The following is a 24,432-nucleotide window of genomic DNA, read 5'->3' as shown; positions in this document are numbered from 1 at the left end:
GCTTACATCCCAAATTCTTTTTTCTTTTAGTTGTCTGCCTTTTACATGTTCCTTTTGCCATCATTCTGACCTGCTATCTAAACTCATGAACCTGTTCAGCATCCTACTCAATACATACATACCCGTAAAAGTACATACTCAAACGCATACCGACAATGTATCACCAACATAAGCACACACGCTTTCGCAAATCAGATGTATGATGACGTACTGAACACATGCAGAGATATACAGCCATTTTTACACAACCAGAAATTCATATACCTGGAGATCTACCTAGGTAAAACCCATGGTTTCTTTGCACTTTCTGTTGTTGGCTGTGAGCAAGCAGCAGGTGGCCTTGTAGCTCAGTGGCAGAGCACTGGTCTCGTAAACCAGGGGTCATGAGTTCAAACCTCATCAGGGCCTCGGGCGGATTATTTTCAAAAAGCACGGGGAAGAGAAGCCAGAGTTGCACCATCTACAGAGAACCTTTTATGACGGGATGCATCCTCATAATTGAAGTCTTCCACAGAAGGAGTGAAATAGAGTTCGAGAGGAAGGCCTAATGTTTTCAGGCAAAGACTGACAAAAACCTTGCAATGTCGCATGTAGCTGCTTTGGTGAAAAGACTGTTCAAGTTCACAATGCAACGGAGGGGTGTTCCCCATCTCCATACAATCATCTCTTTGATAATGTAAACGTGCCAGGCGTGTTGAAAGACAAAGACAGACACAACCGCACATACCAGTTGAAGAAAGACAGCCAGCAAACACATTTGTATAGAGGTAAGCAAGCCTCAATTAGAGATGTGAGTCCCTCCGTTTCTGCGGGAGTCCACAAGTTTAATAAAAAATGAACACATATCTTTCATGTTCTAATGATTACCAATCTTTCTGATTAGCTCTGCATAGCTCCAATGGCTATGTGTGTGTGTGTGTGTGTATGTGCCCGTGTGTGTAGGGGAAGGGGTCGGTAGATGTGTTCACGCAGAGCAAGTTGCATACATCGCCAACAGCCATTCTCTCCTGCTCCTGTGCCTCCAGTTCGGAAGCGAACCCACCCAATTGTTCTATATGTCTGCTACCCTGACCGCATTCACACATCATTGGCTATTAGTATGCAGCTTGTGGGCGCTGTCAATGGGATATAAGCACCATTCCCCATGTCTGCAATAGCTAGACCAGATTCTGAGGTATGATGAGCAGGGGTCCAGGCACTTCGCCTGACGAACGCCGGGCTTAGCCCTGCCGGGCCTAGCCCTGAGGGGCCTAACTGGGCATGGCCCTGTGTAAGGTAGGGTGAGCAGGGGACCACTTGCAACTAACCTTCGGCACCAATCAGGCATGGAGAGGTCTGTGCAAATGCCCAGCCCTTTAGCAATCTCGATCTGCAAAACCTTCAACTCCTAATTCTCATGGCTCCCAGAAGCCCTAGCCCATATGCAAATGAGGCGAGTTCCTATCAGCATCCTTGTTCTGCTTGATTTTATCAAAGTGACTGCCTGATTAGTGAAAGGGTATTTATTCTCAGAGGTTTGCTTCAAAGGCGATAATGCAGTAAATAGACAACATTATTCTTTGTAAGTTGATATTGTCTCCTGGATCCTACTCCAGTAACCCTTTTTCTACCTTTACAAATGTCTTCCGTAAGTGGTGCTCAGCAGAAAATGGAGTATAATAACAGTTGACATTTTTTATTTTCTGTTCTATTTTCAAAAACCCTCCGTAGCTGTATTTAAAGCGCAAACACCCCATAAATAACTTGCAATGAGTATTCCATGTCTAAAAGGCAGAGGAGCTGTCATACAACATTAACTGACAATCAAGGAAACCTTGAGGTGAACCAAAAAATGTCCAGAACATTTATTGGTTCAATAATTCAGTTTTGAGGTGAATTAGTAAAAAGTTCCAAAGTTGCTCCAGGTGAGGCTTGAACTCACAACCTCGGCATTGCTCACTGCATGTACTGCTGTATAAGTACCGCGCGCTAACCGATTGCGCCACTGGAGCTGCTGTGTTTTGGTTTTCAACATGAAACTACACCCACAAACACACACACAAGTGTACAAAAGCACCCACAAGCTCTGGCATTGTCTTTTTAGCTGACACCAAATTATGGGTGCCTTGTAGTGCCCATATTGTGCCACTGGAGCTTACCTTTTAGCCTGATATACACTTTGCCACTGATGTTCAGCCAATGGTGCAGTCAAATGTCCCTTCTACATTTTTGTCATGCTGCAGGCAGTGCCACTGGAGCCAGCATGATGCTCTTCCTCATATTCAACACGTGTCAATTGAAACACCTCCCAATGTCATCTTGGCGATGCCTATAAACACCCCAGGACTTTGATGAATTTTTCTCAACAGCAAGTGAGGCAGTTTTCCTGCAAACGGCTGGATGTACCTCAACAAGGAACGCATTGTGGTTCTATTTTGAAGATGTTTGTGTTATTACCTGTAAAGACTTGAATGCCTAACATAATCCCTGTAGACGAGGTGGCCGAGTGGTTAAGGCGATGGACTGCTAATCTGCTGTACACGCGTGGTTTCGAATCCCACCTTTGTCGATTTTAACTTTTTAAATCTTTTTTAAACATCTGCATTGCTCTAAGCACCATTGCCATTGGCTTTCAAAGAACATACAGACAAAAGTGAAAATATGCATGTTAGTTGATTAAGAAGGACACAAACAAGGTTGTCGTGTTACTGGCAGGAATGCAATCTGCTGTGCTTGACTACCCTTTGAGCCAGAATCCGGATAGAAATTTAAAAAAGCAAAGGTAATATCCATATTGTCTCTCTGCTGCCATGTACATGTTTTTTTCAACTTTCACGCATCACATCTCCTCATTAGTCACCCTAAAATTGCACGGAATACGCACAAATTAGCTGCTCCTCAAAAAATCGGCCAGAAAAAAACAGGTCAAATCACAATCATATACATACATTCTCACACACCCTTCAAATATGTCTACCCAGTAAACATCATGTTGTGTGCTCGTTGTGTTGCTGTTATGCGTGGTAACCTGAGGGGCTCTGTAGCTCAGTGGCAGAGCACTGGTCTTGTAAACCAGGGGTCGTGAGTTCGATCCTCATCAGGGCCTCCAAATGGTAATTTTCTTGAACATTGTTGAATAGGAACTGATATTGCACATTGTACCTGTGCAACCTTTTACCAATGGATTCGGGCCTATAACAAAGCCACAAGCGCAAGGTGTCTGAATAGTCTGTGGGGAAGGTCGGCTTTCTGGACCTAATTTCTTCAAGAAAAAGACCTTGATAATCTTGTGATGACAGATGCAGATGATCACGGTGAAGCCCTTACTCTATTGAACAGTACAGCGGTTCTGGGTTGCACGCCTTTCTCTATTTTCAGGGACGTTGATGTGGCAAAATTTAATTGGAAAAGGGTTATTGCCATCACTCACTACTTAAATTCAATGACATCACAGGAAGCAGCAGCATCTGAACTTTGATCTTGGCTGGAAACGTTGAATGATGCCAAACACTGGGAAACTGGAGCTTGCGTTATGCTGGTTTTACTACTAATGGTGTGCCATACGGAAGCTCAAGCACCTTCCTCTGGATTAGTGTTGTGAACCCTCCAGGAGCTCTTGTTATATTTTTCTGAACTTCAACTTGATGTGTTTATCTATCAATGGCCGGGTAAGGAAGAACGAGTCAACGATCTTGTTTCTATTATGACAAACATGATCTATTTTTCACTGACTTTGCACCACCATTGTTTTATCTCTTCTTTAAGCATGGGACTCGAGCACCGTTCCCAAACAGACGAGGTGGCCGAGTGGTTAAGGCGATGGACTGCTAATCCATTGTGCTCTGCACGCGTGGGTTCGAATCCCACCTTCGTCGTATTTTTTCTTTATAGTCTGCATTTAAACATAGACCAAAGTCTTTCAACCTCCCTGTGAAAGACAGGAATGAGTACAGATATGGAAATAGAGATGTAAAAATAAGTTCATTGGTGCAGGCAGAGAATGAAATTAGTCAAAGACTTTCCTCGTAGGTTTCCATTCTTTACTATTATAGGAGCCAAAATCAGCGCAGTTAGTAAACTCCCAAGCTTACATCCCAAATTCTTTTTTCTTTTAGTTGTCTGCCTTTTACATGTTCCTTTTGCCATCATTCTGACCTGCTATCTAAACTCATGAACCTGTTCAGCATCCTACTCAATACATACATACCCGTAAAAGTACATACTCAAACGCATACCGACAATGTATCACCAACATAAGCACACACGCTTTCGCAAATCAGATGTATGATGACGTACTGAACACATGCAGAGATATACAGCCATTTTTACACAACCAGAAATTCATATACCTGGAGATCTACCTAGGTAAAACCCATGGTTTCTTCGCACTTTCTGTTGTTGGCTGTGAGCAAGCAGCAGGTGGCCTTGTAGCTCAGTGGCAGAGCACTGGTCTCGTAAACCAGGGGTCATGAGTTCAAACCTCATCAGGGCCTCGGGCGGATTATTTTCAAAAAGCACGGGGAAGAGAAGCCAGAGTTGCACCATCTACAGAGAACCTTTTATGACGGGATGCATCCTCATAATTGAAGTCTTCCACAGAAGGAGTGAAATAGAGTTCGAGAGGAAGGCCTAATGTTTTCAGGCAAAGACTGACAAAAACCTTGCAATGTCGCATGTAGCTGCTTTGGTGAAAAGACTGTTCAAGTTCACAATGCAACGGAGGGGTGTTCCCCATCTCCATACAATCATCTCTTTGATAATGTAAACGTGCCAGGCGTGTTGAAAGACAAAGACAGACACAACCGCACATACCAGTTGAAGAAAGACAGCCAGCAAACACATTTGTATAGAGGTAAGCAAGCCTCAATTAGAGATGTGAGTCCCTCCGTTTCTGCGGGAGTCCACAAGTTTAATAAAAAATGAACACATATCTTTCATGTTCTAATGATTACCAATCTTTCTGATTAGCTCTGCATAGCTCCAATGGCTATGTGTGTGTGTGTGTGTGTATGTGCCCGTGTGTGTAGGGGAAGGGGTCGGTAGATGTGTTCACGCAGAGCAAGTTGCATACATCGCCAACAGCCATTCTCTCCTGCTCCTGTGCATCCAGTTCGGAAGCGAACCCACCCAATTGTTCTATATGTCTGCTACCCTGACCGCATTCACACATCATTGGCTATTAGTATGCAGCTTGTGGGCGCTGTCAATGGGATATAAGCACCATTCCCCATGTCTGCAATAGCTAGACCAGATTCTGAGGTATGATGAGCAGGGGTCCAGGCACTTCGCCTGACGAACGCCGGGCTTAGCCCTGCCGGGCCTAGCCCTGAGGGGCCTAACTGGGCATGGCCCTGTGTAAGGTAGGGTGAGCAGGGGACCACTTGCAACTAACCTTCGGCACCAATCAGGCATGGAGAGGTCTGTGCAAATGCCCAGCCCTTTAGCAATCTCGATCTGCAAAACCTTCAACTCCTAATTCTCATGGCTCCCAGAAGCCCTAGCCCATATGCAAATGAGGCGAGTTCCTATCAGCATCCTTGTTCTGCTTGATTTTATCAAAGTGACTGCCTGATTAGTGAAAGGGTATTTATTCTCAGAGGTTTGCTTCAAAGGCGATAATGCAGTAAATAGACAACATTATTCTTTGTAAGTTGATATTGTCTCCTGGATCCTACTCCAGTAACCCTTTTTCTACCTTTACAAATGTCTTCCGTAAGTGGTGCTCAGCAGAAAATGGAGTATAATAACAGTTGACATTTTTTATTTTCTGTTCTATTTTCAAAAACCCTCCGTAGCTGTATTTAAAGCGCAAACACCCCATAAATAACTTGCAATGAGTATTCCATGTCTAAAAGGCAGAGGAGCTGTCATACAACATTAACTGACAATCAAGGAAACCTTGAGGTGAACCAAAAAATGTCCAGAACATTTATTGGTTCAATAATTCAGTTTTGAGGTGAATTAGTAAAAAGTTCCAAAGTTGCTCCAGGTGAGGCTTGAACTCACAACCTCGGCATTGCTCACTGCATGTACTGCTGTATAAGTACCGCGCGCTAACCGATTGCGCCACTGGAGCTGCTGTGTTTTGGTTTTCGACATGAAACTACACCCACAAACACACACACAAGTGTACAAAAGCACCCACAAGCTCTGGCATTGTCTTTTTAGCTGACACCAAATTATGGGTGCCTTGTAGTGCCCATATTGTGCCACTGGAGCTTACCTTTTAGCCTGATATACACTTTGCCACTGATGTTCAGCCAATGGTGCAGTCAAATGTCCCTTCTACATTTTTGTCATGCTGCAGGCAGTGCCACTGGAGCCAGCATGATGCTCTTCCTCATATTCAACACGTGTCAATTGAAACACCTCCCAATGTCATCTTGGCGATGCCTATAAACACCCCAGGACTTTGATGAATTTTTCTCAACAGCAAGTGAGGCAGTTTTCCTGCAAACGGCTGGATGTACCTCAACAAGCAGCGCATTGTGGTTCTATTTTGAAGATGTTTGTGTTATTACCTGTAAAGACTTGAATGCCTAACATAATCCCTGTAGACGAGGTGGCCGAGTGGTTAAGGCGATGGACTGCTAATCTGCTGTACACGCGTGGTTTCGAATCCCACCTTTGTCGATTTTAACTTTTGAAATCTTTTTTAAACATCTGCATTGCTCTAAGCACCATTGCCATTGGCTTTCAAAGAACATACAGACAAAAGTGAAAATATGCATGTTAGTTGATTAAGAAGGACACAAACAAGGTTGTCGTGTTACTGGCAGGAATGCAATCTGCTGTGCTTGACTACCCTTTGAGCCAGAATCCGGATAGAAATTTAAAAAAGCAAAGGTAATATCCATATTGTCTCTCTGCTGCCATGTACATGTTTTTTTCAACTTTCACGCATCACATCTCCTCATTAGTCACCCTAAAATTGCACGGAATACGCACAAATTAGCTGCTCCTCAAAAAATCGGCCAGAAAAAAACAGGTCAAATCACAATCATATACATACATTCTCACACACCCTTCAAATATGTCTACCCAGTAAACATCATGTTGTGTGCTCGTTGTGTTGCTGTTATGCGTGGTAACCTGAGGGGCTCTGTAGCTCAGTGGCAGAGCACTGGTCTTGTAAACCAGGGGTCGTGAGTTCGATCCTCATCAGGGCCTCCAAATGGTAATTTTCTTGAACATTGTTGAATAGGAACTGATATTGCACATTGTACCTGTGCAACCTTTTACCAATGGATTCGGGCCTATAACAAAGCCACAAGCGCAAGGTGTCTGAATAGTCTGTGGGGAAGGTCGGCTTTCTGGACCTAATTTCTTCAAGAAAAAGACCTTGATAATCTTGTGATGACAGATGCAGATGATCACGGTGAAGCCCTTACTCTATTGAACAGTACAGCGGTTCTGGGTTGCACGCCTTTCTCTATTTTCAGGGACGTTGATGTGGCAAAATTTAATTGGAAAAGGGTTATTGCCATCACTCACTATTTAAATTCAATGACATCACAGGAAGCAGCAGCATCTGAACTTTGATCTTGGCTGGAAACGTTGAATGATGCCAAACACTGGGAAACTGGAGCTTGCGTTATGCTGGTTTTACTACTAATGGTGTGCCATACGGAAGCTCAAGCACCTTCCTCTGGATTAGTGTTGTGAACCCTCCAGGAGCTCTTGTTATATTTTTCTGAACTTCAACTTGATGTGTTTATCTATCAATGGCCGGGTAAGGAAGAACGAGTCAACGATCTTGTTTCTATTATGACAAACATGATCTATTTTTCACTGACTTTGCACCACCATTGTTTTATCTCTTCTTTAAGCATGGGACTCGAGCACCGTTCCCAAACAGACGAGGTGGCCGAGTGGTTAAGGCGATGGACTGCTAATCCATTGTGCTCTGCACGCGTGGGTTCGAATCCCACCTTCGTCGTATTTTTTCTTTATAGTCTGCATTTAAACATAGACCAAAGTCTTTCAACCTCCCTGTGAAAGACAGGAATGAGTACAGATATGGAAATAGAGATGTAAAAATAAGTTCATTGGTGCAGGCGGAGAATGAAATTAGTCAAAGACTTTCCTCGTAGGTTTCCATTCTTTACTATTATAGGAGCCAAAATCAGCGCAGTTAGTAAACTCCCAAGCTTACATCCCAAATTCTTTTTTCTTTTAGTTGTCTGCCTTTTACATGTTCCTTTTGCCATCATTCTGACCTGCTATCTAAACTCATGAACCTGTTCAGCATCCTACTCAATACATACATACCCGTAAAAGTACATACTCAAACGCATACCGACAATGTATCACCAACATAAGCACACACGCTTTCGCAAATCAGATGTATGATGACGTACTGAACACATGCAGAGATATACAGCCATTTTTACACAACCAGAAATTCATATACCTGGAGATCTACCTAGGTAAAACCCATGGTTTCTTTGCACTTTCTGTTGTTGGCTGTGAGCAAGCAGCAGGTGGCCTTGTAGCTCAGTGGCAGAGCACTGGTCTCGTAAACCAGGGGTCATGAGTTCAAACCTCATCAGGGCCTCGGGCGGATTATTTTCAAAAAGCACGGGGAAGAGAAGCCAGAGTTGCACCATCTACAGAGAACCTTTTATGACGGGATGCATCCTCATAATTGAAGTCTTCCACAGAAGGAGTGAAATAGAGTTCGAGAGGAAGGCCTAATGTTTTCAGGCAAAGACTGACAAAAACCTTGCAATGTCGCATGTAGCTGCTTTGGTGAAAAGACTGTTCAAGTTCACAATGCAACGGAGGGGTGTTCCCCATCTCCATACAATCATCTCTTTGATAATGTAAACGTGCCAGGCGTGTTGAAAGACAAAGACAGACACAACCGCACATACCAGTTGAAGAAAGACAGCCAGCAAACACATTTGTATAGAGGTAAGCAAGCCTCAATTAGAGATGTGAGTCCCTCCGTTTCTGCGGGAGTCCACAAGTTTAATAAAAAATGAACACATATCTTTCATGTTCTAATGATTACCAATCTTTCTGATTAGCTCTGCATAGCTCCAATGGCTATGTGTGTGTGTGTGTGTGTATGTGCCCGTGTGTGTAGGGGAAGGGGTCGGTAGATGTGTTCACGCAGAGCAAGTTGCATACATCGCCAACAGCCATTCTCTCCTGCTCCTGTGCCTCCAGTTCGGAAGCGAACCCACCCAATTGTTCTATATGTCTGCTACCCTGACCGCATTCACACATCATTGGCTATTAGTATGCAGCTTGTGGGCGCTGTCAATGGGATATAAGCACCATTCCCCATGTCTGCAATAGCTAGACCAGATTCTGAGGTATGATGAGCAGGGGTCCAGGCACTTCGCCTGACGAACGCCGGGCTTAGCCCTGCCGGGCCTAGCCCTGAGGGGCCTAACTGGGCATGGCCCTGTGTAAGGTAGGGTGAGCAGGGGACCACTTGCAACTAACCTTCGGCACCAATCAGGCATGGAGAGGTCTGTGCAAATGCCCAGCCCTTTAGCAATCTCGATCTGCAAAACCTTCAACTCCTAATTCTCATGGCTCCCAGAAGCCCTAGCCCATATGCAAATGAGGCGAGTTCCTATCAGCATCCTTGTTCTGCTTGATTTTATCAAAGTGACTGCCTGATTAGTGAAAGGGTATTTATTCTCAGAGGTTTGCTTCAAAGGCGATAATGCAGTAAATAGACAACATTATTCTTTGTAAGTTGATATTGTCTCCTGGATCCTACTCCAGTAACCCTTTTTCTACCTTTACAAATGTCTTCCGTAAGTGGTGCTCAGCAGAAAATGGAGTATAATAACAGTTGACATTTTTTATTTTCTGTTCTATTTTCAAAAACCCTCCGTAGCTGTATTTAAAGCGCAAACACCCCATAAATAACTTGCAATGAGTATTCCATGTCTAAAAGGCAGAGGAGCTGTCATACAACATTAACTGACAATCAAGGAAACCTTGAGGTGAACCAAAAAATGTCCAGAACATTTATTGGTTCAATAATTCAGTTTTGAGGTGAATTAGTAAAAAGTTCCAAAGTTGCTCCAGGTGAGGCTTGAACTCACAACCTCGGCATTGCTCACTGCATGTACTGCTGTATAAGTACCGCGCGCTAACCGATTGCGCCACTGGAGCTGCTGTGTTTTGGTTTTCGACATGAAACTACACCCACAAACACACACACAAGTGTACAAAAGCACCCACAAGCTCTGGCATTGTCTTTTTAGCTGACACCAAATTATGGGTGCCTTGTAGTGCCCATATTGTGCCACTGGAGCTTACCTTTTAGCCTGATATACACTTTGCCACTGATGTTCAGCCAATGGTGCAGTCAAATGTCCCTTCTACATTTTTGTCATGCTGCAGGCAGTGCCACTGGAGCCAGCATGATGCTCTTCCTCATATTCAACACGTGTCAATTGAAACACCTCCCAATGTCATCTTGGCGATGCCTATAAACACCCCAGGACTTTGATGAATTTTTCTCAACAGCAAGTGAGGCAGTTTTCCTGCAAACGGCTGGATGTACCTCAACAAGGAACGCATTGTGGTTCTATTTTGAAGATGTTTGTGTTATTACCTGTAAAGACTTGAATGCCTAACATAATCCCTGTAGACGAGGTGGCCGAGTGGTTAAGGCGATGGACTGCTAATCTGCTGTACACGCGTGGTTTCGAATCCCACCTTTGTCGATTTTAACTTTTGAAAACATCTGCATTGCTCTAAGCACCATTGCCATTGGCTTTCAAAGAACATACAGACAAAAGTGAAAATATGCATGTTAGTTGATTAAGAAGGACACAAACAAGGTTGTCGTGTTACTGGCAGGAATGCAATCTGCTGTGCTTGACTACCCTTTGAGCCAGAATCCGGATAGAAATTTAAAAAAGCAAAGGTAATATCCATATTGTCTCTCTGCTGCCATGTACATGTTTTTTTCAACTTTCACGCATCACATCTCCTCATTAGTCACCCTAAAATTGCACGGAATACGCACAAATTAGCTGCTCCTCAAAAAATCGGCCAGAAAAAAACAGGTCAAATCACAATCATATACATACATTCTCACACACCCTTCAAATATGTCTACCCAGTAAACATCATGTTGTGTGCTCGTTGTGTTGCTGTTATGCGTGGTAACCTGAGGGGCTCTGTAGCTCAGTGGCAGAGCACTGGTCTTGTAAACCAGGGGTCGTGAGTTCGATCCTCATCAGGGCCTCCAAATGGTAATTTTCTTGAACATTGTTGAATAGGAACTGATATTGCACATTGTACCTGTGCAACCTTTTACCAATGGATTCGGGCCTATAACAAAGCCACAAGCGCAAGGTGTCTGAATAGTCTGTGGGGAAGGTCGGCTTTCTGGACCTAATTTCTTCAAGAAAAAGACCTTGATAATCTTGTGATGACAGATGCAGATGATCACGGTGAAGCCCTTACTCTATTGAACAGTACAGCGGTTCTGGGTTGCACGCCTTTCTCTATTTTCAGGGACGTTGATGTGGCAAAATTTAATTGGAAAAGGGTTATTGCCATCACTCACTATTTAAATTCAATGACATCACAGGAAGCAGCAGCATCTGAACTTTGATCTTGGCTGGAAACGTTGAATGATGCCAAACACTGGGAAACTGGAGCTTGCGTTATGCTGGTTTTACTACTAATGGTGTGCCATACGGAAGCTCAAGCACCTTCCTCTGGATTAGTGTTGTGAACCCTCCAGGAGCTCTTGTTATATTTTTCTGAACTTCAACTTGATGTGTTTATCTATCAATGGCCGGGTAAGGAAGAACGAGTCAACGATCTTGTTTCTATTATGACAAACATGATCTATTTTTCACTGACTTTGCACCACCATTGTTTTATCTCTTCTTTAAGCATGGGACTCGAGCACCGTTCCCAAACAGACGAGGTGGCCGAGTGGTTAAGGCGATGGACTGCTAATCCATTGTGCTCTGCACGCGTGGGTTCGAATCCCACCTTCGTCGTATTTTTTCTTTATAGTCTGCATTTAAACATAGACCAAAGTCTTTCAACCTCCCTGTGAAAGACAGGAATGAGTACAGATATGGAAATAGAGATGTAAAAATAAGTTCATTGGTGCAGGCGGAGAATGAAATTAGTCAAAGACTTTCCTCGTAGGTTTCCATTCTTTACTATTATAGGAGCCAAAATCAGCGCAGTTAGTAAACTCCCAAGCTTACATCCCAAATTCTTTTTTCTTTTAGTTGTCTGCCTTTTACATGTTCCTTTTGCCATCATTCTGACCTGCTATCTAAACTCATGAACCTGTTCAGCATCCTACTCAATACATACATACCCGTAAAAGTACATACTCAAACGCATACCGACAATGTATCACCAACATAAGCACACACGCTTTCGCAAATCAGATGTATGATGACGTACTGAACACATGCAGAGATATACAGCCATTTTTACACAACCAGAAATTCATATACCTGGAGATCTACCTAGGTAAAACCCATGGTTTCTTTGCACTTTCTGTTGTTGGCTGTGAGCAAGCAGCAGGTGGCCTTGTAGCTCAGTGGCAGAGCACTGGTCTTGTAAACCAGGGGTCATGAGTTCAAACCTCATCAGGGCCTCGGGCGGATTATTTTCAAAAAGCACGGGGAAGAGAAGCCAGAGTTGCACCATCTACAGAGAACCTTTTATGACGGGATGCATCCTCATAATTGAAGTCTTCCACAGAAGGAGTGAAATAGAGTTCGAGAGGAAGGCCTAATGTTTTCAGGCAAAGACTGACAAAAACCTTGCAATGTCGCATGTAGCTGCTTTGGTGAAAAGACTGTTCAAGTTCACAATGCAACGGAGGGGTGTTCCCCATCTCCATACAATCATCTCTTTGATAATGTAAACGTGCCAGGCGTGTTGAAAGACAAAGACAGACACAACCGCACATACCAGTTGAAGAAAGACAGCCAGCAAACACATTTGTATAGAGGTAAGCAAGCCTCAATTAGAGATGTGAGTCCCTCCGTTTCTGCGGGAGTCCACAAGTTTAATAAAAAATGAACACATATCTTTCATGTTCTAATGATTACCAATCTTTCTGATTAGCTCTGCATAGCTCCAATGGCTATGTGTGTGTGTGTGTGTGTATGTGCCCGTGTGTGTAGGGGAAGGGGTCGGTAGATGTGTTCACGCAGAGCAAGTTGCATACATCGCCAACAGCCATTCTCTCCTGCTCCTGTGCATCCAGTTCGGAAGCGAACCCACCCAATTGTTCTATATGTCTGCTACCCTGACCGCATTCACACATCATTGGCTATTAGTATGCAGCTTGTGGGCGCTGTCAATGGGATATAAGCACCATTCCCCATGTCTGCAATAGCTAGACCAGATTCTGAGGTATGATGAGCAGGGGTCCAGGCACTTCGCCTGACGAACGCCGGGCTTAGCCCTGCCGGGCCTAGCCCTGAGGGGCCTAACTGGGCATGGCCCTGTGTAAGGTAGGGTGAGCAGGGGACCACTTGCAACTAACCTTCGGCACCAATCAGGCATGGAGAGGTCTGTGCAAATGCCCAGCCCTTTAGCAATCTCGATCTGCAAAACCTTCAACTCCTAATTCTCATGGCTCCCAGAAGCCCTAGCCCATATGCAAATGAGGCGAGTTCCTATCAGCATCCTTGTTCTGCTTGATTTTATCAAAGTGACTGCCTGATTAGTGAAAGGGTATTTATTCTCAGAGGTTTGCTTCAAAGGCGATAATGCAGTAAATAGACAACATTATTCTTTGTAAGTTGATATTGTCTCCTGGATCCTACTCCAGTAACCCTTTTTCTACCTTTACAAATGTCTTCCGTAAGTGGTGCTCAGCAGAAAATGGAGTATAATAACAGTTGACATTTTTTATTTTCTGTTCTATTTTCAAAAACCCTCCGTAGCTGTATTTAAAGCGCAAACACCCCATAAATAACTTGCAATGAGTATTCCATGTCTAAAAGGCAGAGGAGCTGTCATACAACATTAACTGACAATCAAGGAAACCTTGAGGTGAACCAAAAAATGTCCAGAACATTTATTGGTTCAATAATTCAGTTTTGAGGTGAATTAGTAAAAAGTTCCAAAGTTGCTCCAGGTGAGGCTTGAACTCACAACCTCGGCATTGCTCACTGCATGTACTGCTGTATAAGTACCGCGCGCTAACCGATTGCGCCACTGGAGCTGCTGCGTTTTGGTTTTCGACATGAAACTACACCCACAAACACACACACAAGTGTACAAAAGCACCCACAAGCTCTGGCATTGTCTTTTTAGCTGACACCAAATTATGGGTGCCTTGTAGTGCCCATATTGTGCCACTGGAGCTTACCTTTTAGCCTGATATACACTTTGCCACTGATGTTCAGCCAATGGTGCAGTCAAATGTCCCTTCTACATTTTTGTCATGCTGCAGGCAGTGCCACTGGAGCCAGCATGATGCTCTTCCTCATATTCAACACGTGTCAATTGAAACACCTCCCAATGTCATCTTGGCGATGCCTATAAACACCCCAGGACTTTGATGAATTTTTCTCAACAGCAAGTGAGGCAGTTTTCCTGCAAACGGCTGGATGTACCTCAACAAGCAGCGCATTGTGGTTCTATTTTGAAGATGTTTGTGTTATTACCTGTAAAGACTTGAATGCCTAACATAATCCCTGTAGACGAGGTGGCCGAGTGGTTAAGGCGATGGACTGCTAATCTGCTGTACACGCGTGGTATCGAATCCCACCTTTGTCGATTTTAACTTTTGAAATCTTTTTTAAACATCTGCATTGCTCTAAGCACCATTGCCATTGGCTTTCAAAGAACATACAGACAAAAGTGAAAATATGCATGTTAGTTGATTAAGAAGGACACAAACAAGGTTGTCGTGTTACTGGCAGGAATGCAATCTGCTGTGCTTGACTACCCTTTGAGCCAGAATCCGGATAGAAATTTAAAAAAGCAAAGGTAATATCCATATTGTCTCTCTGCTGCCATGTACATGTTTTTTTCAACTTTCACGCATCACATCTCCTCATTAGTCACCCTAAAATTGCACGGAATACGCACAAATTAGCTGCTCCTCAAAAAATCGGCCAGAAAAAAACAGGTCAAATCACAATCATATACATACATTCTCACACACCCTTCAAATATGTCTACCCAGTAAACATCATGTTGTGTGCTCGTTGTGTTGCTGTTATGCGTCGTAACCTGAGGGGCTCTGTAGCTCAGTGGCAGAGCACTGGTCTTGTAAACCAGGGGTCGTGAGTTCGATCCTCATCAGGGCCTCCAAATGGTAATTTTCTTGAACATTGTTGAATAGGAACTGATATTGCACATTGTACCTGTGCAACCTTTTACCAATGGATTCGGGCCTATAACAAAGCCACAAGCGCAAGGTGTCTGAATAGTCTGTGGGGAAGGTCGGCTTTCTGGACCTAATTTCTTCAAGAAAAAGACCTTGATAATCTTGTGATGACAGATGCAGATGATCACGGTGAAGCCCTTACTCTATTGAACAGTACAGCGGTTCTGGGTTGCACGCCTTTCTCTATTTTCAGGGACGTTGATGTGGCAAAATTTAATTGGAAAAGGGTTATTGCCATCACTCACTATTTAAATTCAATGACATCACAGGAAGCAGCAGCATCTGAACTTTGATCTTGGCTGGAAACGTTGAATGATGCCAAACACTGGGAAACTGGAGCTTGCGTTATGCTGGTTTTACTACTAATGGTGTGCCATACGGAAGCTCAAGCACCTTCCTCTGGATTAGTGTTGTGAACCCTCCAGGAGCTCTTGTTATATTTTTCTGAACTTCAACTTGATGTGTTTATCTATCAATGGCCGGGTAAGGAAGAACGAGTCAACGATCTTGTTTCTATTATGACAAACATGATCTATTTTTCACTGACTTTGCACCACCATTGTTTTATCTCTTCTTTAAGCATGGGACTCGAGCACCGTTCCCAAACAGACGAGGTGGCCGAGTGGTTAAGGCGATGGACTGCTAATCCATTGTGCTCTGCACGCGTGGGTTCGAATCCCACCTTCGTCGTATTTTTTCTTTATAGTCTGCATTTAAACATAGACCAAAGTCTTTCAACCTCCCTGTGAAAGACAGGAATGAGTACAGATATGGAAATAGAGATGTAAAAATAAGTTCATTGGTGCAGGCGGAGAATGAAATTAGTCAAAGACTTTCCTCGTAGGTTTCCATTCTTTACTATTATAGGAGCCAAAATCAGCGCAGTTAGTAAACTCCCAAGCTTACATCCCAAATTCTTTTTTCTTTTAGTTGTCTGCCTTTTACATGTTCCTTTTGCCATCATTCTGACCTGCTATCTAAACTCATGAACCTGTTCAGCATCCTACTCAATACATACATACCCGTAAAAGTACATACTCAAACGCATACCGACAATGTATCACCAACATAAGCACACACGCTTTCGCAAATCAGATGTATGATGACGTACTGAACACATGCAGAGATATACAGCCATTTTTACACAACCAGAAATTCATATACCTGGAGATCTACCTAGGTAAAACCCATGGTTTCTTTGCACTTTCTGTTGTTGGCTGTGAGCAAGCAGCAGGTGGCCTTGTAGCTCAGTGGCAGAGCACTGGTCTCGTAAACCAGGGGTCATGAGTTCAAACCTCATCAGGGCCTCGGGCGGATTATTTTCAAAAAGCACGGGGAAGAGAAGCCAGAGTTGCACCATCTACAGAGAACCTTTTATGACGGGATGCATCCTCATAATTGAAGTCTTCCACAGAAGGAGTGAAATAGAGTTCGAGAGGAAGGCCTAATGTTTTCAGGCAAAGACTGACAAAAACCTTGCAATGTCGCATGTAGCTGCTTTGGTGAAAAGACTGTTCAAGTTCACAATGCAACGGAGGGGTGTTCCCCATCTCCATACAATCATCTCTTTGATAATGTAAACGTGCCAGGCGTGTTGAAAGACAAAGACAGACACAACCGCACATACCAGTTGAAGAAAGACAGCCAGCAAACACATTTGTATAGAGGTAAGCAAGCCTCAATTAGAGATGTGAGTCCCTCCGTTTCTGCGGGAGTCCACAAGTTTAATAAAAAATGAACACATATCTTTCATGTTCTAATGATTACCAATCTTTCTGATTAGCTCTGCATAGCTCCAATGGCTATGTGTGTGTGTGTGTGTGTATGTGCCCGTGTGTGTAGGGGAAGGGGTCGGTAGATGTGTTCACGCAGAGCAAGTTGCATACATCGCCAACAGCCATTCTCTCCTGCTCCTGTGCATCCAGTTCGGAAGCGAACCCACCCAATTGTTCTATATGTCTGCTACCCTGACCGCATTCACACATCATTGGCTATTAGTATGCAGCTTGTGGGCGCTGTCAATGGGATATAAGCACCATTCCCCATGTCTGCAATAGCTAGACCAGATTCTGAGGTATGATGAGCAGGGGTCCAGGCACTTCGCCTGACGAACGCCGGGCTTAGCCCTGCCGGGCCTAGCCCTGAGGGGCCTAACTGGGCATGGCCCTGTGTAAGGTAGGGTGAGCAGGGGACCACTTGCAACTAACCTTCGGCACCAATCAGGCATGGAGAGGTCTGTGCAAATGCCCAGCCCTTTAGCAATCTCGATCTGCAAAACCTTCAACTCCTAATTCTCATGGCTCCCAGAAGCCCTAGCCCATATGCAAATGAGGCGAGTTCCTATCAGCATCCTTGTTCTGCTTGATTTTATCAAAGTGACTGCCTGATTAGTGAAAGGGTATTTATTCTCAGAGGTTTGCTTCAAAGGCGATAATGCAGTAAATAGACAACATTATTCTTTGTAAATTGATATTGTCTCCTGGATCCTACTCCAGTAACCCTTTTTCTACCTTTACAAATGTCTTCCGTAAGTGGTGCTCAGCAGAAAATGGAGTATAATAACAGTTGACATTTTTTATTTTCTGTTCTATTTTCAAAAACCCTCCGTAGCTGTATTTAAAGCGCAAACACCCCATAAATAACTTGCAATGAGTATTCCATGTCTAAAAGGCAGAGGAGCTGTCATACAACATTAACTGACAATCAAGGAAACCTTGAGGTGAACCAAAAAATGTCCAGAACATTTATTGGTTCAATAATTCAGTTTTGAGGTGAATTAGTAAAAAGTTCCAAAGTTGCTCCAGGTGAGGCTTGAACTCACAACCTCGGCATTGCTCACTGCATGTACTGCTGTATAAGTACCGCGCGCTAACCGATTGCGCCACTGGAGCTGCTGTGTTTTGGTTTTCGACATGAAACTACACCCACAAACACACACACAAGTGTACAAAAGCACCCACAAGCTCTGGCATTGTCTTTTTAGCTGACACCAAATTATGGGTGCCTTGTAGTGCCCATATTGTGCCACTGGAGCTTACCTTTTAGCCTGATATACACTTTGCCACTGATGTTCAGCCAATGGTGCAGTCAAATGTCCCTTCTACATTTTTGTCATGCTGCAGGCAGTGCCACTGGAGCCAGCATGATGCTCTTCCTCATATTCAACACGTGTCAATTGAAACACCTCCCAATGTCATCTTGGCGATGCCTATAAACACCCCAGGACTTTGATGAATTTTTCTCAACAGCAAGTGAGGCAGTTTTCCTGCAAACGGCTGGATGTACCTCAACAAGGAACGCATTGTGGTTCTATTTTGAAGATGTTTGTGTTATTACCTGTAAAGACTTGAATGCCTAACATAATCCCTGTAGACGAGGTGGCCGAGTGGTTAAGGCGATGGACTGCTAATCTGCTGTACACGCGTGGTTTCGAATCCCACCTTTGTCGATTTTAACTTTTGAAATCTTTTTTAAACATCTGCATTGCTCTAAGCACCATTGCCATTGGCTTTCAAAGAACATACAGACAAAAGTGAAAATATGCATGTTAGTTGATTAAGAAGGACACAAACAAGGTTGTCGTGTTACTGGCAGGAATGCAATCTGCTGTGCTTGACTACCCTTTGAGCCAGAATCCGGATAGAAATTTAAAAAAGCAAAGGTAATATCCATATTGTCTCTTTGCTGCCATGTACATGTTTTTTTCAACTTTCACGCATCACATCTCCTCATTAGTCACCCTAAAATTGCACGGAATACGCACAAATTAGCTGCTCCTCAAAAAATCGGCCAGAAAAAAACAGGTCAAATCACAATCATATACATACATTCTCACACACCCTTCAAATATGTCTACCCAGTAAACATCATGTTGTGTGCTCGTTGTGTTGCTGTTATGCGTCGTAACCTGAGGGGCTCTGTAGCTCAGTGGCAGAGCACTGGTCTTGTAAACCAGGGGTCGTGAGTTCGATCCTCATCAGGGCCTCCAAATGGTAATTTTCTTGAACATTGTTGAATAGGAACTGATATTGCACATTGTACCTGTGCAACCTTTTACCAATGGATTCGGGCCTATAACAAAGCCACAAGCGCAAGGTGTCTGAATAGTCTGTGGGGAAGGTCGGCTTTCTGGACCTAATTTCTTCAAGAAAAAGACCTTGATAATCTTGTGATGACAGATGCAGATGATCACGGTGAAGCCCTTACTCTATTGAACAGTACAGCGGTTCTGGGTTGCACGCCTTTCTCTATTTTCAGGGACGTTGATGTGGCAAAATTTAATTGGAAAAGGGTTATTGCCATCACTCACTATTTAAATTCAATGACATCACAGGAAGCAGCAGCATCTGAACTTTGATCTTGGCTGGAAACGTTGAATGATGCCAAACACTGGGAAACTGGAGCTTGCGTTATGCTGGTTTTACTACTAATGGTGTGCCATACGGAAGCTCAAGCACCTTCCTCTGGATTAGTGTTGTGAACCCTCCAGGAGCTCTTGTTATATTTTTCTGAACTTCAACTTGATGTGTTTATCTATCAATGGCCGGGTAAGGAAGAACGAGTCAACGATCTTGTTTCTATTATGACAAACATGATCTATTTTTCACTGACTTTGCACCACCATTGTTTTATCTCTTCTTTAAGCATGGGACTCGAGCACCGTTCCCAAACAGACGAGGTGGCCGAGTGGTTAAGGCGATGGACTGCTAATCCATTGTGCTCTGCACGCGTGGGTTCGAATCCCACCTTCGTCGTATTTTTTCTTTATAGTCTGCATTTAAACATAGACCAAAGTCTTTCAACCTCCCTGTGAAAGACAGGAATGAGTACAGATATGGAAATAGAGATGTAAAAATAAGTTCATTGGTGCAGGCGGAGAATGAAATTAGTCAAAGACTTTCCTCGTAGGTTTCCATTCTTTACTATTATAGGAGCCAAAATCAGCGCAGTTAGTAAACTCCCAAGCTTACATCCCAAATTCTTTTTTCTTTTAGTTGTCTGCCTTTTACATGTTCCTTTTGCCATCATTCTGACCTGCTATCTAAACTCATGAACCTGTTCAGCATCCTACTCAATACATACATACCCGTAAAAGTACATACTCAAACGCATACCGACAATGTATCACCAACATAAGCACACACGCTTTCGCAAATCAGATGTATGATGACGTACTGAACACATGCAGAGATATACAGCCATTTTTACACAACCAGAAATTCATATACCTGGAGATCTACCTAGGTAAAACCCATGGTTTCTTTGCACTTTCTGTTGTTGGCTGTGAGCAAGCAGCAGGTGGCCTTGTAGCTCAGTGGCAGAGCACTGGTCTCGTAAACCAGGGGTCATGAGTTCAAACCTCATCAGGGCCTCGGGCGGATTATTTTCAAAAAGCACGGGGAAGAGAAGCCAGAGTTGCACCATCTACAGAGAACCTTTTATGACGGGATGCATCCTCATAATTGAAGTCTTCCACAGAAGGAGTGAAATAGAGTTCGAGAGGAAGGCCTAATGTTTTCAGGCAAAGACTGACAAAAACCTTGCAATGTCGCATGTAGCTGCTTTGGTGAAAAGACTGTTCAAGTTCACAATGCAACGGAGGGGTGTTCCCCATCTCCATACAATCATCTCTTTGATAATGTAAACGTGCCAGGCGTGTTGAAAGACAAAGACAGACACAACCGCACATACCAGTTGAAGAAAGACAGCCAGCAAACACATTTGTATAGAGGTAAGCAAGCCTCAATTAGAGATGTGAGTCCCTCCGTTTCTGCGGGAGTCCACAAGTTTAATAAAAAATGAACACATATCTTTCATGTTCTAATGATTACCAATCTTTCTGATTAGCTCTGCATAGCTCCAATGGCTATGTGTGTGTGTGTGTGTGTATGTGCCCGTGTGTGTAGGGGAAGGGGTCGGTAGATGTGTTCACGCAGAGCAAGTTGCATACATCGCCAACAGCCATTCTCTCCTGCTCCTGTGCATCCAGTTCGGAAGCGAACCCACCCAATTGTTCTATATGTCTGCTACCCTGACCGCATTCACACATCATTGGCTATTAGTATGCAGCTTGTGGGCGCTGTCAATGGGATATAAGCACCATTCCCCATGTCTGCAATAGCTAGACCAGATTCTGAGGTATGATGAGCAGGGGTCCAGGCACTTCGCCTGACGAACGCCGGGCTTAGCCCTGCCGGGCCTAGCCCTGAGGGGCCTAACTGGGCATGGCCCTGTGTAAGGTAGGGTGAGCAGGGGACCACTTGCAACTAACCTTCGGCACCAATCAGGCATGGAGAGGTCTGTGCAAATGCCCAGCCCTTTAGCAATCTCGATCTGCAAAACCTTCAACTCCTAATTCTCATGGCTCCCAGAAGCCCTAGCCCATATGCAAATGAGGCGAGTTCCTATCAGCATCCTTGTTCTGCTTGATTTTATCAAAGTGACTGCCTGATTAGTGAAAGGGTATTTATTCTCAGAGGTTTGCTTCAAAGGCGATAATGCAGTAAATAGACAACATTATTCTTTGTAAATTGATATTGTCTCCTGGATCCTACTCCAGTAACCCTTTTTCTACCTTTACAAATGTCTTCCGTAAGTGGTGCTCAGCAGAAAATGGAGTATAATAACAGTTGACATTTTTTATTTTCTGTTCTATTTTCAAAAACCCTCCGTAGCTGTATTTAAAGCGCAAACACCCCATAAATAACTTGCAATGAGTATTCCATGTCTAAAAGGCAGAGGAGCTGTCATACAACATTAACTGACAATCAAGGAAACCTTGAGGTGAACCAAAAAATGTCCAGAACATTTATTGGTTCAATAATTCAGTTTTGAGGTGAATTAGTAAAAAGTTCCAAAGTTGCTCCAGGTGAGGCTTGAACTCACAACCTCGGCATTGCTCACTGCATGTACTGCTGTATAAGTACCGCGCGCTAACCGATTGCGCCACTGGAGCTGCTGTGTTTTGGTTTTCGACATGAAACTACACCCACAAACACACACACAAGTGTACAAAAGCACCCACAAGCTCTGGCATTGTCTTTTTAGCTGACACCAAATTATGGGTGCCTTGTAGTGCCCATATTGTGCCACTGGAGCTTACCTTTTAGCCTGATATACACTTTGCCACTGATGTTCAGCCAATGGTGCAGTCAAATGTCCCTTCTACATTTTTGTCATGCTGCAGGCAGTGCCACTGGAGCCAGCATGATGCTCTTCCTCATATTCAACACGTGTCAATTGAAACACCTCCCAATGTCATCTTGGCGATGCCTATAAACACCCCAGGACTTTGATGAATTTTTCTCAACAGCAAGTGAGGCAGTTTTCCTGCAAACGGCTGGATGTACCTCAACAAGGAACGCATTGTGGTTCTATTTTGAAGATGTTTGTGTTATTACCTGTAAAGACTTGAATGCCTAACATAATCCCTGAAGACGAGGTGGCCGAGTGGTTAAGGCGATGGACTGCTAATCTGCTGTACACGCGTGGTTTCGAATCCCACCTTTGTCGATTTTAACTTTTGAAATCTTTTTTAAACATCTGCATTGCTCTAAGCACCATTGCCATTGGCTTTCAAAGAACATACAGACAAAAGTGAAAATATGCATGTTAGTTGATTAAGAAGGACACAAACAAGGTTGTCGTGTTACTGGCAGGAATGCAATCTGCTGTGCTTGACTACCCTTTGAGCCAGAATCCGGATAGAAATTTAAAAAAGCAAAGGTAATATCCATATTGTCTCTCTGCTGCCATGTACATGTTTTTTTCAACTTTCACGCATCACATCTCCTCATTAGTCACCCTAAAATTGCGCGGAATACGCACATATTAGCTGCTCCTCAAAAAATCGGCCAGAAAAAAACAGGTCAAATCACAATCATATACATACATTCTCACACACCCTTCAAATATGTCTACCCAGGAAACATCATGTTGTGTGCTCGTTGTGTTGCTGTTATGCGTCATAACCTGAGGGGCTCTGTAGCTCAGTGGCAGAGCACTGGTCTTGTAAACCAGGGGTCGTGAGTTCTATCCTCATCAGGGCCTCCATATGGTAATTTTCTTGAACATTGTTGAATATGAACTGATTTTGCACATTGTACCTGTGCAACCTTTTACCAATGGATTCGGGCCTATAACAAAGCCACAAGCGCAAGGTGTCTGAATAGTCTGTGGGGAAGGTCGGCTTTCTGGACCTAATTTCTTCAAGAAAAAGACCTTGATAATCTTGTGATGACAGATGCAGATGATCACGGTGAAGCCCTTACTCTATTGAACAGTACAGCGGTTCTGGGTTGCACGCCTTTCTCTATTTTCAGGGACGTTGATGTGGCAAAATTTAATTGGAAAAGGGTTATTGCCATCACTCACTATTTAAATTCAATGACATCACAGGAAGCAGCAGCATCTGAACTTTGATCTTGGCTGGAAACGTTGAATGATGCCAAACACTGGGAAACTGGAGCTTGCGTTATGCTGGTTTTACTACTAATGGTGTGCCATACGGAAGCTCAAGCACCTTCCTCTGGATTAGTGTTGTGAACCCTCCAGGAGCTCTTGTTATATTTTTCTGAACTTCAACTTGATGTGTTTATCTATCAATGGCTGGGTAAGGAAGAACGAGTCAACGATCTTGTTTCTACTATGACAAACATGATCTATTTTTCACTGACTTTGCACCACCATTGTTTTATCTCTTCTTTAAGCATGGGACTCGAGCACCGTTCCCAAACAGACGAGGTGGGCGAGTGGTTAAGGGGATGGACTGCTAATCCATTGTGCTCTGCACGCGTGGGTTCGAATCCCACCTTCGTTGTATTTTTTCTTTATAGTCTGCATTTAAACATAGACCAAAGTCTTTCAACCTCCCTGTGAAAGACAGGAATGAGTACAGATATGGAAATAGAGATGTAAAAATAAGTTCATTGGTGCAGGCGGAGAATGAAATTAGTCAAAGACTTTCCTCGTAGGTTTCCATTCTTTACTATTATAGGAGCCAAAATCAGCGCAGTTAGTAAATTCCCAAGCTTACATCCCAAATTCTTTTTTCTTTTAGTTGTCTGCCTTTTACATGTTCCTTTTGC

At 43.6% G+C, this 24,432-nt stretch overlaps 24 non-coding genes across 24 annotated transcripts; 18 read left to right on the top strand and 6 right to left on the bottom strand.

The window, feature by feature from the left end:
- Positions 1-336: 336 nt before the first annotated feature.
- TRNAT-CGU (transfer RNA threonine (anticodon CGU)) lies at positions 337-408 on the top strand. Its single transcript has one exon. It is a non-coding gene; the product is annotated as a tRNA-Thr (tRNA).
- Positions 409-1,896: 1,488 nt separating this feature from the next.
- TRNAI-UAU (transfer RNA isoleucine (anticodon UAU)) lies at positions 1,897-1,991 on the bottom strand. Its single transcript has 2 exons — positions 1,954-1,991; positions 1,897-1,932 (listed from the first exon to the last, which is right to left on the bottom strand). It is a non-coding gene; the product is annotated as a tRNA-Ile (tRNA).
- Positions 1,992-3,013: 1,022 nt separating this feature from the next.
- On the top strand, positions 3,014-3,085 carry TRNAT-UGU (transfer RNA threonine (anticodon UGU)). Its single transcript has one exon. It is a non-coding gene; the product is annotated as a tRNA-Thr (tRNA).
- A 687-nt stretch (positions 3,086-3,772) lies between these two features.
- TRNAS-GCU (transfer RNA serine (anticodon GCU)) lies at positions 3,773-3,854 on the top strand. The gene has a single exon. It is a non-coding gene; the product is annotated as a tRNA-Ser (tRNA).
- A 546-nt stretch (positions 3,855-4,400) lies between these two features.
- TRNAT-CGU (transfer RNA threonine (anticodon CGU)) lies at positions 4,401-4,472 on the top strand. Its single transcript has one exon. It is a non-coding gene; the product is annotated as a tRNA-Thr (tRNA).
- A 1,488-nt stretch (positions 4,473-5,960) lies between these two features.
- Positions 5,961-6,055, bottom strand: TRNAI-UAU (transfer RNA isoleucine (anticodon UAU)). The gene is made up of 2 exons: positions 6,018-6,055; positions 5,961-5,996 (listed from the first exon to the last, which is right to left on the bottom strand). It is a non-coding gene; the product is annotated as a tRNA-Ile (tRNA).
- A 1,022-nt stretch (positions 6,056-7,077) lies between these two features.
- On the top strand, positions 7,078-7,149 carry TRNAT-UGU (transfer RNA threonine (anticodon UGU)). The gene has a single exon. It is a non-coding gene; the product is annotated as a tRNA-Thr (tRNA).
- Positions 7,150-7,836: 687 nt separating this feature from the next.
- On the top strand, positions 7,837-7,918 carry TRNAS-GCU (transfer RNA serine (anticodon GCU)). The gene has a single exon. It is a non-coding gene; the product is annotated as a tRNA-Ser (tRNA).
- A 546-nt stretch (positions 7,919-8,464) lies between these two features.
- On the top strand, positions 8,465-8,536 carry TRNAT-CGU (transfer RNA threonine (anticodon CGU)). Its single transcript has one exon. It is a non-coding gene; the product is annotated as a tRNA-Thr (tRNA).
- Positions 8,537-10,024: 1,488 nt separating this feature from the next.
- On the bottom strand, positions 10,025-10,119 carry TRNAI-UAU (transfer RNA isoleucine (anticodon UAU)). The gene is made up of 2 exons: positions 10,082-10,119; positions 10,025-10,060 (listed from the first exon to the last, which is right to left on the bottom strand). It is a non-coding gene; the product is annotated as a tRNA-Ile (tRNA).
- Positions 10,120-11,131: 1,012 nt separating this feature from the next.
- TRNAT-UGU (transfer RNA threonine (anticodon UGU)) lies at positions 11,132-11,203 on the top strand. The gene has a single exon. It is a non-coding gene; the product is annotated as a tRNA-Thr (tRNA).
- A 687-nt stretch (positions 11,204-11,890) lies between these two features.
- Positions 11,891-11,972, top strand: TRNAS-GCU (transfer RNA serine (anticodon GCU)). Its single transcript has one exon. It is a non-coding gene; the product is annotated as a tRNA-Ser (tRNA).
- Positions 11,973-12,518: 546 nt separating this feature from the next.
- Positions 12,519-12,590, top strand: TRNAT-UGU (transfer RNA threonine (anticodon UGU)). Its single transcript has one exon. It is a non-coding gene; the product is annotated as a tRNA-Thr (tRNA).
- Positions 12,591-14,078: 1,488 nt separating this feature from the next.
- TRNAI-UAU (transfer RNA isoleucine (anticodon UAU)) lies at positions 14,079-14,173 on the bottom strand. Its single transcript has 2 exons — positions 14,136-14,173; positions 14,079-14,114 (listed from the first exon to the last, which is right to left on the bottom strand). It is a non-coding gene; the product is annotated as a tRNA-Ile (tRNA).
- Positions 14,174-15,195: 1,022 nt separating this feature from the next.
- TRNAT-UGU (transfer RNA threonine (anticodon UGU)) lies at positions 15,196-15,267 on the top strand. The gene has a single exon. It is a non-coding gene; the product is annotated as a tRNA-Thr (tRNA).
- A 687-nt stretch (positions 15,268-15,954) lies between these two features.
- TRNAS-GCU (transfer RNA serine (anticodon GCU)) lies at positions 15,955-16,036 on the top strand. The gene has a single exon. It is a non-coding gene; the product is annotated as a tRNA-Ser (tRNA).
- Positions 16,037-16,582: 546 nt separating this feature from the next.
- TRNAT-CGU (transfer RNA threonine (anticodon CGU)) lies at positions 16,583-16,654 on the top strand. The gene has a single exon. It is a non-coding gene; the product is annotated as a tRNA-Thr (tRNA).
- Positions 16,655-18,142: 1,488 nt separating this feature from the next.
- On the bottom strand, positions 18,143-18,237 carry TRNAI-UAU (transfer RNA isoleucine (anticodon UAU)). Its single transcript has 2 exons — positions 18,200-18,237; positions 18,143-18,178 (listed from the first exon to the last, which is right to left on the bottom strand). It is a non-coding gene; the product is annotated as a tRNA-Ile (tRNA).
- Positions 18,238-19,259: 1,022 nt separating this feature from the next.
- Positions 19,260-19,331, top strand: TRNAT-UGU (transfer RNA threonine (anticodon UGU)). Its single transcript has one exon. It is a non-coding gene; the product is annotated as a tRNA-Thr (tRNA).
- A 687-nt stretch (positions 19,332-20,018) lies between these two features.
- Positions 20,019-20,100, top strand: TRNAS-GCU (transfer RNA serine (anticodon GCU)). The gene has a single exon. It is a non-coding gene; the product is annotated as a tRNA-Ser (tRNA).
- Positions 20,101-20,646: 546 nt separating this feature from the next.
- TRNAT-CGU (transfer RNA threonine (anticodon CGU)) lies at positions 20,647-20,718 on the top strand. Its single transcript has one exon. It is a non-coding gene; the product is annotated as a tRNA-Thr (tRNA).
- Positions 20,719-22,206: 1,488 nt separating this feature from the next.
- Positions 22,207-22,301, bottom strand: TRNAI-UAU (transfer RNA isoleucine (anticodon UAU)). Its single transcript has 2 exons — positions 22,264-22,301; positions 22,207-22,242 (listed from the first exon to the last, which is right to left on the bottom strand). It is a non-coding gene; the product is annotated as a tRNA-Ile (tRNA).
- Positions 22,302-23,323: 1,022 nt separating this feature from the next.
- TRNAT-UGU (transfer RNA threonine (anticodon UGU)) lies at positions 23,324-23,395 on the top strand. Its single transcript has one exon. It is a non-coding gene; the product is annotated as a tRNA-Thr (tRNA).
- A 687-nt stretch (positions 23,396-24,082) lies between these two features.
- Positions 24,083-24,164, top strand: TRNAS-GCU (transfer RNA serine (anticodon GCU)). The gene has a single exon. It is a non-coding gene; the product is annotated as a tRNA-Ser (tRNA).
- Positions 24,165-24,432: the final 268 nt, after the last annotated feature.

Source organism: Ambystoma mexicanum, chromosome 13, assembly GCF_040938575.1.
Source record: "Ambystoma mexicanum isolate Mex_15411 chromosome 13, UKY_AmexF1_1, whole genome shotgun sequence".
NCBI classification, from domain to species: domain Eukaryota; kingdom Metazoa; phylum Chordata; class Amphibia; order Caudata; family Ambystomatidae; genus Ambystoma; species Ambystoma mexicanum.
Note: the sequence above shows the minus strand (reverse complement) of the source record. Positions and strands in the feature narration are given on the sequence as shown.